Genomic DNA, 15,064 nt, shown 5'->3' on the forward strand with positions numbered 1-15,064 from the left:
TAACCTAGAAAAATCTGCTCTAGAAAATGAAAATTGTTCATCGCTGAGAAAGGCAGACTAGAGAGTAAGAAATCCTCTCTCCTAACAGACTCCCCAGGCCAAAGGAGGAATGGAAAATTAAAGGCATTAACATTTATCACAGCAAAAGAAGGAAAAACTGCAGGAAATGATTAGTAAGACTGCAATAGCAATTAAAACCAAAGACAGGAAACTGGAATGGGAGGTTTATCTCATTAGTTAATTTGAATGCAAAACTACAGGGGAGTATTTGGGCTGACTGCCTCTAGGGAGCCTTTAATCCTTCCATAGAAAGAGTACTCAAGAGATATCTGAAGAGTTACTAAGGCTCTGTCATTTGCCTCCTCTTTTTGCCCTCTTCCTTTGGGAAAATGGAAAAAGAATTTCGCTAGGTTAAGCAAGCATTTTTTTGTTTGAACTCCTAGAACATTTATGTTTGGTGTTCATTTTGAAATCTAGATTAGATCATGTTACAGAGAACCACCCAAGGACTAAGGTATAAATGTGTCTGACAGAGACCTACGCTGAGATTAGAAGAGGCAGAGCCCACTGGTTTCACGTTTAATGCTGCGCACACTGCACAGAGCTGGAGGGTCGAAGGTCAGGGTTACCAAGTATCCAGGGGAGGGGCTCTCACAGTCCCAGGTAATACTGTCATTATCTGCTCTCAGTGTTACAGCGGCATTTACAGGTTCCCTTAGTCACTCGGCAGGGAAAATGGCATCAGATGCAGAAGGACAGAATCCACAGTGCTTACAGACTTTGGGAGCAAAAGATAAAATGCAACAGTCCGTGTATTCTCCTCTTGCAGGGCTGTGCCTTTGCAATTCAGAAGGCTGGCGAAGCAAGCAACATCTGAGCACAGTTAGAATGGTCTGGTGGTGGTGGATGGTGCCACACAGGAGAGCTTCCCGAGGCTTTTCAGGTCATCTCTGTTCCGTCCCCCAATACCATGATTTGTGGATCAGATACAGGGCATCAGTCCATTTTAGGCAGCTCACTTAGAAGTTTCAGAGCCTCTACATGGATATTGTAGTAAAGACCACCAGTGTTCCTCAAGTTTCCATCCACTTCATTTGTCTTTAGTTTTCCACCAGTCACTGATAGGATAATCAATGGTAAGGCTAGATAAAGTCTCCCTAACACATATTTGCACACCCATCTGCCCACCTGAGCTTCACTTGAATGTCTAATCAGGCATCACAAATTTAACAAGTCCAACACAGAACTCTTGAGTCTCTCCCCAAACTTGCTCCTCCTCCAAGTGTTCCTAAGGGAAAAAACTTGGAAGCACCTTGATTCCTCTTGTTGTCTCCCATGCCACATCCTACCCACGTCCCCTGACAAATTCTAGTCTCTATTTTGGGGGTCTGACCACCTTTCACTCTCCCTACTGCTATAGCAAAGTCCAGGCCACTGTTTGTCTCACCTGGAATAATGCAACAGCCTCCTAACTGGCCTCCATGGGTCCACCTTTACTCTCTACACACTATTCTCCACATAGCAACAGTGATCCTTTGAATGCTAAGTCAGATCCTAACACTCCCTGTTCAAAATCCTCCAAACGTATCCCATCTCTCTCTGAATTTAGTCAGTCCTTGCTATAGCCTATGAGGCTGTTTTCCTAGCTGCCTTTCTGACACCCTCTCCCTCACCCCCTGCACTCTGGGCCACCAGCCTCCATGTTGTTCTCAGAGCACTCCAAGCTCACTCCTACCTCAGGACCTTTGCACATACTGTTCCCCCTGCCTGGAGAGCTCTTCCCAAATCCTTCAATATCTGCAAGGCTCACCTCCTCACCTTCCTTCACATCTCTGCTCAAATGTCATCTCATCAGAGATGCCTTCCCTGCCATGCTGCCTAAAATGACAGCACATTTTTGTCTCTCGCTTAACCTTCTTTACTTTTCTTCCTGGCACATATCATTACCTACTATTACTATATATCCTTTGTTTAAGAAAAAATTTTTTTGTGAGTGGGAATTTTTGTCTTGTTTCCCCACTATATCTCTAGGACCAAGAATGTGTCTGGCATATCATAGACATTCAATAAATATTTTTTGAATGAATGTTATTGGTTATTCTGCCTAAATGGGTGTATAATGGTAATAACTATTTTCTTTTTTTATAATGAAATATCATACATACAAAAGTGCATATAGTGCATATGTACAATTTATTTTATTCTATTTATTTATATTTTTAAGTAGGCTCACGCCCCGCATGGAGCCCAATGCAGGGCTCAAACTCACGACCCTGAGATTAAGACCTGAGCTGAGATCAAGAGTCAGATGCCTAACCAACTGAGCCACCCAGGCACCCCTGCATATGTACAATTTAAAGAATAAGTGGATACCCATGTATTACCAGGAAGTATGTCAACAGTATCTTCTGAAGTATCAAAATAGATTTTATACCAAGTCCAAGTCCAAAATTGTTTCATATTATGAATCCATTAGGACTCTCTTTGATGTAAGTATCAGAAAAGCTAACTCAAACTGGCTTAGACAATAAGGAGATCTGTCATTTAAAGTCTCACCAAAAAAAGAAAGAAAGAAAAAAGAAATATCCAGAGGTAGGGGGAGCTTGGGGCAATGGTTAATCCAGTGCTTAGAAGATGTCACCACAGTATTGTTTCAATCCTTCTCTTCATCCTGCCTTCGTTGGTATCAACCTCATCCTAAAGCTAACTCACTAATGGTGACAAGATGACTGTGGATAGATCCAGGCTATATGGTTTATTCCATGTCCAAGAAAGAGCAGGTATTTTTATCAAGATATCATAAGCTAGAGATGCTGAGAGCACTCTGATTGGACCTTCTTGAGTCCATTGCTCACCTCTGGACCAACCACATGCCTAGGGGAATGCAATGTACTGATTGGCTTAGCTGGTCTCAAGGGCTCCAACCTTGGAGCCCCTAGTAGAAATCAGGAGCTCCTGGAAAGGCAGTAATGCAAGCTGGGATGGTATTCACGAATATCCACTGTACCACTATTCACCAAAGACCTCCTGACACCTGGAGCTCAGAGTCAATTTTGTCTAGTTGTAGACATATTCTAACAAGCTTGGTGTCTGCTCTCCCAGGCCACAGCAAGTGGGAGGGACTCGAGGTACATAGATGGACAAAAATAGGCAACGAAACCAAGTAGACACAAGATTCCAAAAAGTATGATCATTTAGCCACAAGGGGAAACACACACACACACACACATGCACACACACACACAGTGGCTCATTGATGACAGGACTGATTTACACCTACAACAGTAATATTATGATGACCCTATATCCAGTGGACAATGACTAAGAAGAAAAAAGGATGTTTAATGGATTTGGAAGAGATTTTATCAAAACAAAAACTATTACAAAGAGAACACTCAGAGAGATACATTTTAGTTCTCCCAAATGAAGCCAACTAAATGAACTGCTGTTAGCTATAATTACCAAAAATTATAGTGAGATGAGAGCCGTCCTTTCCACGGGTTTTGGGAATTTCTACCTATTCCAGACCTGTTATTAAAAGAAAATCATAACAATTTAATGAGCAAAATGAATGGTTGGTTTTTGTTTTGTTTTGTTTTTCATAAAAAGCAAGAAACAGTCCTTTTCACACTCAAAACTTTAAAGGAGGTAACTTAAGCTTCAGGTCACTATCTTTCCCACTTCTAGTAAAAAGTATGTTGGAGCTAAGTACTTATCCAACAGTTACTGAGAACCTGAATTTATTGTAGCTCGAATGTCCCTGACACATTTTGAGCAAAGAGGCAGTAGGTTAGCATGGCTCATGGGTTTGCACATGGAGAAATCAAGACACAAACTAATGAAATAACTCACTTCTGGGGCTCTCTGTGTCCACTTCATGGCAGAACTTCCAATGCCGGCCCAACTCTTAGTTATGCTGGGTTGCTGATTTTGTTTTAAGGTACTAAAAATAAAAGAGACAGGAATTGGGACATCTGGGTGGCTCAGTCAGTTAAGCGTCCGACTCTTGATTTTGGCTCAGATCATGATCTCAGGGTCATGAGATTGAGCCCTATTGGGCTCCGCAATGGGTGTAAAGCCTGCTGAAGATTCTCTCTCTCTCTCTCTCCCTCTCTAAAAAAAGAGAGAGAGAGAGAGATGAATCAAGATGTGAGACTAACAAGGAGACAGGACTCTATGTGGGGACTCCATATGGGGGATGTTGTTCCATTTGAAATCCAGTGTGGCCTCCCACAGTCCATAATCTTCTTTTTTTTCTTTGAATATTGTACTTCTTCACTGAGGCAACCTTAATTAAGAGTAGAAATAGCAGGCTGTTCCCCAAGTGATACAATCTGAGCGCCACTTAGGAAGGGCCTTTACTCTAAATTCTCCACCACCACTGTGATGTTCCACCAGTAGAGATCACTGGCGTTGGGGTGCGGGGGGGGGGACAGGGTATTGTTCCACCTTCAGGGGTCCCCGAATAAATGGTATATATTCCTGAAAGACATGATAAGACCTTGGGCAGGGAGAAACAAGCTGGGCTGTAAGAAAGAGAAGGGTGTGTAGAACCCAAGTAGAGAAAGCAGAGAGACTGGTTTGTTATTTTTACCCTCATCCAGCCTTACTTAAAATTACCCGTCATTCCCCACCCTTCTGAGTCTTCCTCCCTAATCTGGAACGCTCCACTTAAGCTGTCACTCCAGAGCAATCCTTCAGTCTCTAATCCTTCCCTCCCTTTCCGGGGTCTTGTTCCTGCTCCCCTGACAGCACGCCTCGTCAGCCCTGTGTGGGTCTGCCTGGAGACCACAACAAAGTCCCCCACACTGGGAAGCTGAAATCACGAGCATTTATTCTCTCACTGTTCTGGAGGCTGCAAGTCTGAGATCAAGGTGCGGCTGGCGTTGGTTTCTTCTGATGCTGCTCTCCTCGGCTCTCCTCGGCTCTCTTTGGCCACTTTCTCCCTGTGTCTCTCCACGTGGTGTCTCTGTGTCTGGGTCCTGATCTCTTCTAGTAAGGACAGAAGTGACAATGGATTAGGGTCCATCCTAATGACCTCATTTTTTTTAAAGATTTTATTAATTTATTTGACAGAGTGAGAGAGAGAGCATAAGCAAGCAGAGTGCTCCCCCACAGAGCAAGGAGCTGGATGTGGGACCCGAACCCAGGACCCTGGGATCATGACCTGAGGCGAAGGCAGCCGCTTAAGCGACTGAGCCACCCAAGCGCCCCCCTAATGACCTCTTTTTAAATTAATTACCCTGCTAAAGGCCATCTCCAAATTCAGGCACATTCTGAGGTACTGGGGACAAGAGCTTCACACAGGAATTTGGGGGAACACAAATCAGCCCACAACGATACCTGACTTCAAAGAGTCCCCTCAAAATCCCTCAGCTCCTTGCCTGAAACACTGCCCCCGAATCCATTTCAAATTTATCATAACAGGTTTCTTTGAAGCAGGATTTTCTAGTCTGACACCCCTCCCCCACCCCCCACTGAAAACATTAGGCAGGACACGGTGTGTTTAAATTTAGAGGCCAACCCCAACGGCAACTTGTGGGTCTGTCCGTCTGTTTGTTTTGTCAGAATTACAACTGGGTTCTGTGTGTACACCGAATTGCCCCCACGGGACAACTCTGTCTGGACCTGGCCTCTTCGCTGATAGGCACACTAGGATTTCTGAGAAGCCGTAGACCCAGGCGGGGAGCTGCCTCCCACCAGCACCAGCCAAACCAGGGCAGCTAGCTGGAAACGAAAGCATTCCAGAATTAAGGGGAAAAACTGCACCACCGCTGAAAGAAAAACAAAGGCTCTTGTTTCCTCCCCAGCTTGCATCCTGGGGATTACAGGGGTCTCAAACTGGCAACATCACAGCCCAGATCTTTGATCGAACCTGTCCCTCCGGCTCTGGTTCAGGTTTCATCACCTGGGTTGCATACCTTTCCAAAAGAGTGGCCTTTCGTCAGGTTTGCCCTGAGTGGCCGAGCACAGACCAGAGGTATCTGCGGAATGGCATCAGTCTGAGGCTCCCTTTCTCAGCTATGTGACTACACCCTGATTCGGATAAACAGCCTCTCATTGCCCCCCTCACCCCACCCCAGGCCTCAGCCCTCCATCCTGGCCACTGGGCTGGGTTCAGAGTCCAGACCTCCTGTTTAAACTGGAGCAGTCCCACACAACGACCCTGAGTCAGGGCCTCACACAACAGTTCCCAGGCAGCCTCCAGAGTTCACACAACCTTAACTAACCCAAGAAAGAAGCCTTCCCTGTGAAAGAAAGGAGTAAAATCTCTTTTCTGGAAACCCTGAAAAGTAGGCAAGAGGCTCTTCTATTGGAGCTGGAGGACGTGTGACTCCGCAGTGGCCCGCCTCCCCGAGCCTGGTGCCATCCTGGGATCTGGGCCCCTGCTGAGCACTGGTGGATCTCAACGGGGACTCGTCATCCGGACCCCGAAGCCTGTCCCTCAGTCGTGACTGCTCTGGAGACTGTGACCTTTCCCGCACTCGGCGCCCAGGGTTTGGGGATTTAGCTGCTCTAAGAATACTGGCTGGGCACCTGGCTTGCAGCCAGTCACCCACTGGTCATATTGCATTCTCTGAGGGTGCTAAGGCTCTGGCCCATTCCCCGAGCTCCTGGGGGCCCTTTTAAGGTGGCAATACACATCAATGACTCAGAATCCAGCGCAACTTGCTAGACTCTCCCCTTGTGTCCTTTCCTCCAACGCCCATCAGACTTGCTGCCTCTGATTCCAATCACCATCCTGCTCCCTTGCCCACCAGCCTTCTGCCCCCAGTGCTTGGCCCCCTAACCTCTTCCTTACCTGCTTCCACTTGGTTTCACCTCTTCCAAATCAGTTTCATTTTTGAAACTTGAGCTTCAACCTGAGTTCATTCCTTGTGGCAGGTGCGAAGGGGAATGAATGTTCGGCCCTGGCTACAGAGAGCTGGGAGATCCGTGGGGGGTGCTCAGAAACAGCCCCCCCACCGGGCAGAACATCCCAGGCACTATGAGAAGAGAAAGAGGGAGAAAGGAGGAGGTCGAGCTGTTTTGGGGGGACAGTCAGGAAATCTCCACGGAGGAGGCGGCACTTAAGCTGAGGTCTTGAACAGGCCAGGATTGGGGCAATCCCTACAAAGCGGGGAAGCGGGGGCAGCACAGAAAGCGAGAGATTTGAGGGAAGAGGGGATTTGGGGGTCCGACAGAGGAATGTCACGCTGACGAGGCTGGCTGAACCCGGTGAGCCCCTGAGTGTGTGAGTAGAACCCACGATGATGAGTATTTACCAGGCAGCAATAACACCTCACCTTAGGCTTCCTTCCAACTCGACTGCTTATCAACAACAAAGGAACTGAGTCATTCTTACAACTGCAAGATCCCCAAGTTCTTTTATGTCAAGCTTCTGGGTCCTGTTCCATTCACGAAAACCAAAAAAATAGAATTCAGTGGCCTCATATTCATCCCGAGGCTCCCACGAGAAAAGTTAGAAGCTAACTTGTGCCAAGTTAGCAAAGCTCGGGGACAGGGGTGGGTGGCCTTCCTGCCCTTCTCCTGCCCCTCTGAAAGCCGAGGGACCTCGGGCCTTCCCACCTCAACCTCTTTCCTCATCATTCTGACTCCGAGGTGAAGTGGGTCATCACTTCACAGTCTTTTTTTTTTTTTTTAAAGATTTTATTTATTTATTTGAGAGAGAGAATGAGAGGGAGGAGGGTCAGAGGGAGAAGCAGACTCCCCGCCGAGCAGGAAGCCCGATGCGGGACTTGATCCCGGGACTCCAGGATCATGACCTGAGCCGAAGGCAGTCGCTCAACCAACTGAGCCACCCAGGCGCCCCATCACTTCACAGTCTTGAGCAGCTGCCAAGAAGGCTCTTTCCCCGGAGGACAGTTTCTGCTGCTCCTGCAAGGCGAGCCCTGAAGACATGGAAAGCCCTGGAGGTGGCCCACAGCGCTGTCAGGGGATAGCGATCAGACCCCAGGAGGGTGGTCACCCACAGGCTGGTGCTGAAATGTCACACGGCCTTGGCACACGCCGATCCTCCTGTTTCAGTTGCTAGATACTTTTTCACTGACTTAAACATACCCAGCTGATGCCACCCTACGGGTATCTCTTCGCTGGGCAAGAGGACAAAGGCTATGTATTTTTAATATACATTTAAATGTCCTTTCTTCCAGCCCCAATCTTTGGGGCTTTTATGGCTTATTATCTGAAATCTATTTTGCCAAAAATCATAGCATTTCATCTTACTGCCTTGTTTTAGTAACACATTGCCTTTATAGAAACTCTGTCCGGCGGCATCCCTGAATTGGAAAAGGGTTTTTTGTTTGTTTGTTTTTTTGAAGAAGGCTACAGACTGGGGATCAGGAACCATGTCCTTCTCCTGGTTCTCTTGGAGCTTCAGTTCCTCTGTCATCTAGTTAATGAATTAGTGTCTGAAAAACATTTTAAGACTGAATCATGAAAACCACTATAGGTCCAGAGCTATAAAAGTAGCTCATCTTAAGCAATAAAAGTATTCTTGTGTGTAACCCAGATTATCTTTTTTTTTTTTTTAAGAATTTACTTATTGGGCACCTGGGTGGCTCAGATGGTTAAGCGTCTGCCTTCGGCTCAGGTCATGATCCCAGGGTCCTGGGATCGAGTCCCGCATCGGGCTCCCTGCTCCTTGGGAGCCTGCTTCTCCCTCTGCCTCTCTCTCTCTCTCTGTCTCTCATGAATAAATAAATAAAATCTTAAAAAAAAAAAAGAATTTACTTATTTATCAGAGAGAGAGAGAGAGAGGGCACATGAGCAGGGGGAGGGGCAGAGGGAGAGAGAGAGTGGAAGCAGACTCCCTGCCGAGCACAGAGCCCATGAGACTCAATCCCAGGACCCTGACATCATGACCTGAGCCAAAACTAAGAGTGGGAGTCTTAACTGACTGAACCACACAGGCGCCCCTATAAGCTGGATATATTCTTAATGCACCAAAGGCCCTCATGACTTAAAGATACCTTTTTTTTAGAGGAGGGAAGGACAGATGGAGAGGGAGAGAGAGAATCCTAAGCAGGCATCCCACTGAGCAAAGAGCTGGACATGGGGCTCAGTCTCATGACCCTGAGATCATGATCTGAGCCGAAATCAAGAGTAGGATGCTTAATGGACTGAGCCACCCAGGCACCCCTAAAGAAACCTTTTAGTAAATGCACTTATGAAATGAAAAATTAGGGCGCCTGGGTGGCTCAGTTGGTTAAGCGACTGCCTTCGGCTCAGGTCATGATCCTGGAGTCCCGGGATCGAGTCCCGCATCAGGCTCCCTGCTCAGCAGGGAGTCTGCTTCTCCCTCTGACCCTCCCCCCCTCTCATGTGCTCTCTCTCTCTCTCTCTCAAATAAATAAATAAAATCTTTAAAAAAATAAATAAAAAAAAGAAATGAAAAATTATTTGGTCCTCTTAGAAATGTTTCAAACATTTCTTAACACAATTTTTTTTTAACAGAGTAGAAGTTAAAATGGCTTATTCCTTATCATGTCATCACACTTATTAAATTAGATGACTCCTTCCTTACTAGTATACCCTATTTAGCTCTGGAGTCAGATCTGAATTGCTTAAACTATTCAATTTATGAATCTAACCAGGCCTGTTCCTCTTCGGAGCTCATAAGCGCTTCTTCCCAGGAGAGGAAGGGGAAGAGAAAGTCAATGAAAATTAAATGACTTAATTTTGCTCTTTCTAGTTAACTTGGGAAATGAGCTGATGAAAGACAAAACTCAAATCTATTGTGGAGTTGTGTGTACAGGAGGGTCCCCTTATCCATAGGAACATGTTCCAAGACCCCCCAGTGGATGCCTGAAATCAGGGGTAGTACCAAACCTTATATATACTATGTTTTTTCCGTTTTCCTCCTTTGTCCTCTTGCCCATAACTATGATAGAGTTTAATTTATAAATTAGGCAGGTAAGAGATTAACAACAATAACTAATAATTAAATGGAACAATTACAATGACATGCTGTAAAAAAAGTTCTGTTAATGTGATGCCCCTCTCTCCCGCAAAATATCTTCTTGTGCTGTACTCACCCTTCTTCTTGTGATGGAGCGAGATGATAAAATGCCTCCGTGATGCGATGAAGTAGGTGAATGATGTAGGCATTGTGACAAAGCAAGAAGCTACTAGAGACCGTCTGACCATAGGTCAGAAGGAGGATCATCTGCTTTTGGACCACCTTGAATGCGCATAAAGGAGAGGGGAGAACTGCTATATATCTATTAGCCCTTCGATCCTCAAAATGTTGCTTGGAAATGGTCATATTTAAATACCCCATTGAGAACAATTATTCTCCCACCATAATACATGTTTTGCAAGGATGGTCCATCTATTCTTCCTGGGAGAGCCAGAGACAGAAGCGAATGCTGTTCTCTAGCCAGATCTTCTCCTCATCACCTGCACTCTCTTTTTGTCACCCCTGCCAGTCTGGCAAAGGGCTTCCATGTAAAACCGAAGCAACATGTGAAGATGGGCAAGATGATGAAGTCTATGCAACATGAATCCTGTAGCATTATCTCTTTGCAGCTTCTGGGGTTTTGTTTGAATGCAGGGCTTCATCTGTCCTGGGAAGACATGCTTTCCATATGTTAGCTTTACTCATGGAATTATTCTGCTTTAGATTTACTTGATATGTGGAAGTAAAGAATCTTTTCTTTTTATATATATATATTTTTAAGATTTTATTTATTTATTTATTTGACAGAGAGAGAGAGACAGTGAGAGAGGGAACACAGCAGAGGGAGTGGGAGAGGGAGAAGCAGGCTTCCCGCAGAGTAGGGAGCCTGATGCGGGGCTCGATCCCAGGACCCTGGGATCACGACCCAAGCTGAAGGCAGACGCTTAACGACTGAGCCACCCAGGCGCCCCGCAAAGAATCTTTTCATAATTATGTAATGGTACTTTGTATTTGGCATTGAGCAATTCTTTATGGAATCCTTAAAGAAAATGCTGAATCTTTCCATCAAAATCTTAGTGGATTTTTATGCAGTTCTCACCCTTTCTTTAGCTGGGAAATGTGGCTTCTGTTTTTTGTTGTCCCTCTTAGTACCTCCTCAGCTGACTCCACTCAGATGAATATTGAATAAGGTAAGATTTCCAATTTCTAATGCTTATTACTATTCCTTAAACTCTCATAAAGGTCACACTTTTCCCCAATACTAATTTGAAACCTTGAAAATAGTCAACAGCAGGAGCACAAATCCCTCAGCTGGATTTATAGAGAGAAAATACATCCACCAGGACCACTCTTCCTTTTGGGAAGAACTCACGAAGGCAGCTCCCATGAAAAGCAGAGTGCAACAGAATTCTCACTGGGACACTTACTACGTGAGGGAGTTTGAGTAAGCCACCGAACCCTGTTGAGCCTCAGGTTCCTTATCTGTAAAATGGGAAGACTGATACCTTCTAAGACTGTTATGAGAATTAAATGTGTGTGAATGAGTTCTGTAAACTATGAAATGTGATATTAAGATATACAGCATCATTATTACTTATGCCACTGGAATGTGAGAAAGAGGGTCTTCAGGACTTTTAAAGAGCTTCAGAAAGAAGATTAGGTCCGAGAGAGAAGATTAGGAGCCCAAGAAGGAAGCTAAAAGGTGAGGGCAGCTAGAACAACACACACAGCTGGTCCCATGCATGCTCTAGCCTCTATGAAGAACAGGCACCTGACGCCACAGGGCGACATCCTGTGTGTGAACATTATATAATCCAAGAATCTCCATTTCTTTTTTTTTTTTTTAAAGATTTTATTTATTTATTCATGAAAGACAGAGAGAGAGGCAGAGGGAGAAGCCGGCTCCCAAGAAGCAGAGAGCCCGATGCGGGACTCGATCCCAGGACCCTGGGATCACGACCTGAGCCGAAGGCAGACGCTCAACCATCTGAGCCACCCAGGCGCCTGAATCTCCACTTCTTAAGGTCACTGTTTTACTTAATATCAAAATTAATGACTTAGGTTGCCATAATGGCAGAGTCTAGAATACCTTCCTCTATTTCTCTAAACATATTCAGTGGCATGGGGCTTTGCTTTCTTACCCACATCTCTGCTGTCCTCTGACTCCAAACCATTACACCCGGCTCCATTTTACTTCTCTTTGCTTTCCTGAAAATCATGAGCTATGACCCTTTTCATTCCCCCAAAGAACCACTGGTGTTAGGAGGTTTGGGGGTAGCAGAGGGAATGCCACACAATTAGCAAACATGTCAAACTTCACTGTCCCACATTGCTCTCCCAAAGTCCCATCGTTCCCACATACAGAACGTTCTATGTCTGTGTCTCTCCACAGGCCCTGGTCGTCCATCATGTCGTTAGCCAGCTCTCCCTGCTTCCCACCCCTCTTGACCCTTCCATTTCCTCCTTTAGGATCCTGATTTCCTTGAGATGCCAGTGGATTACTCCTTTTTTCATATCATGCAGAATGATTTAGCTGTGTGTGTATGTGCGTCTATACTTCTCCCATCTCAAGCAGTCTAAGGAGGGAGGTTGGCCTTTCACAACCAAGATAGGGTGTTGGATGGTGAATGAATTTAATGAATGAGATGCCTGGCACACAGTTTAAAACAAGGTTCCCAACTGAAACCAGGGTAGACACTCAGCTTGTTAAGTGGAACAAATAATGCCCAGAGAGGGAGGTTTTTCAGGTCATCGCTATAGAAGTAATATGTGAGGTCAGGCTGATGAATGTCTTTGCCCAAGGAAGGCAGTGTGGACTCTGCTGAAGGCTCAACTTTGGGAAAAATACTTCGATTTAATGGATGATTCCAACTGTCAGAGATTGAAAGCCAGGGTGGGAACCAAGAGAACACAGCTTAAGAATAGTTGTGGGATTAGAACCCAGATGGTAAAGGTTTAAGAAATGAATGGGACATGAAATGATGAAGGCCACACATATGTGTATCCTGTTACATTCTTATGTGAATCATTTTCAAAGTTAGTACATATTTTTAAAAAAAGCCAAGGGGCGCCTGGGTGGCTCAGTCGTTAAGCGTCTGCCTTTGGCTCAGGTCATGATCCCGGGGTCCTGGGATCAAGCCCAGCATCGGGCTCCCTGCTCTGCAGGAAGCCTGCTTCTCCCTCTCCCACTCCCCCTGCTTGTGTTCCCTCTCTCGCTGTGTCTCTCTCTGTCAACTAAATAAAGTAATTAATTAATTTTAAAAAAATAAAAATAAAATTTTTAAAAGCCAAGGGGGAGAAGATGTTTTTCACCTATTTCTTTGTTCCTATGACTGGTTTATTCAGGAGTCTCAACGTGTTGGGGCATAAGCATGAATCAATTTTATTGCTGTCAGTATCTGCCCCCAGCTGTTCTCTGTGAAATTCCCATTTCCCACAGACCAGCAGTACATCAGGGATCAGACCGGCTGGTTTAATAACCTCCCTAACAGTTTTCGTTATTAAACCAGTCTCATTTTTGTTTTTAACATTCAGTTCTAATTATTACAAATAACAACAAACATAAAACAACAAGGGCTGGTGACGATGTGAAGAAACTGGAACTCTCAAACACACGGCTGGTGGGAATGGACCATGGCACAGCCCCTGTGGAAAGCAATATGGCGGTTCCTCAAAACATCAAACATGGAATCACCGACCGTATGAGTCAGCAATTCCACTTCTGGGTGAATACACAAAACCAATCAAAGCAGATGCTTGAACAGAGACTTGTGCACCCGTGATCACTGCAGCCTTATTCACAATAGCCCAAAGGTGGAAGCAACACAAGTGTCTATAGACAGAAGAACAAATAAACAAAATGTGGTCTGTCCATACAATGGAATATTATTCAACCTTAAGAAGGAAGGAATTTTTAATATATGTTTCAACATGAATGAACTTGAAAATATTACGCTAAGCGAAAGAAGCCAGACAAAAAAGACAAACGTTGTATGATTCCATATATCTGAAGTACCTAGACCAGGCAAATTTATAGAGACAGAAAGAATGGTGGTTGCCAGAGGCTGGGAGAGGGCAGAATAGGGAGTTAGTGTATAATGGGGACAAAGTTTCAGCTTGGGAAGATGAAAAAGTCCTGGAGATAGATAGTGGTGATGGTTGTACAACACTGGGAATGTACTTAATGCCGATAAATTGTACTTTTAACAATGACTGAAGTGATACATTTAAAAATAAAATGATACATTTTATGTTATGTATATTTTACCACAATAAAAAAATTTAGTCCTAGGCACTTAAAAACTTCCATCTCAAACTCAGTTGCCTGGCTCATTGGCCCCCTGGCAGGCAGCTTACCCCGTTGTCTGCCTCTCAGATTATTTCTGCGTTCCTTCAGGTAGAGCCCCAGAAACTGAAAGGTCCCCTTCCATACAGTTTGAGGGTCTTGGAGATCTGGGGTAGGTGGAGCTGCCCCATCTTACTTTCAGGCTCACTGTGCTTCCCAGTCCTTCAAACCCCGGTACAGTGACCACTCCTGTGAAATATCCTGCCTGGAAGCGGGCACAAGTCTTCCAAGTGTGTGTCCAAATCTCAGCGGGAAAGAGATCCTGTGCCATGCTCCTCAAATGCTTGCTATGACCTCACCCCACTCAGCTCCTTGTGGCCTGAGGGTAATGTGGGGTCTACACCTTAGCAAGAGTCCATATCCCCATCTTGCTGAACTTCAATCTTTTTTTTTTTGAGAGAGAGAGAGAGAATCTTAAGCAGGCTCCATGCTCAGTATGGAGCCCAACGGGGGGCTCAGTCTCACGACCCTGATATCATAACCTGAGCTGAAACCAGAAGTTAGACGCTTTACCGACTGAGCCACGCAGGCGCCCCTTGAACTCCAATCTTAATGAGTGATTGTCTTAGGACTCTCCCCCATGCTTGGCTGTGGGAATTAGAGGAACCCCTTCTCCTTTGTACTAGGGAGAATTCTAAGATGCCTCCCCAAGACTCCAGCTTCCTGGTGTCCCATCCTTGTATAATCCTCTCCCCTTAAGGATCAGTGGAACCCGTGAACATGATGGAAAGTCACCTCTGTGATTACGTTACATTATGTGGCAAAAGGGATTCTACAGATGTGAGGTCCCTAATTAGTTGACCTGGAGATAATTAGAA

This window comes from Leptonychotes weddellii, chromosome 5, assembly GCF_054177405.1.
Source record: "Leptonychotes weddellii isolate Sample4059 chromosome 5, ASM5417740v2, whole genome shotgun sequence".
Lineage (NCBI taxonomy): Eukaryota > Metazoa > Chordata > Mammalia > Carnivora > Phocidae > Leptonychotes > Leptonychotes weddellii.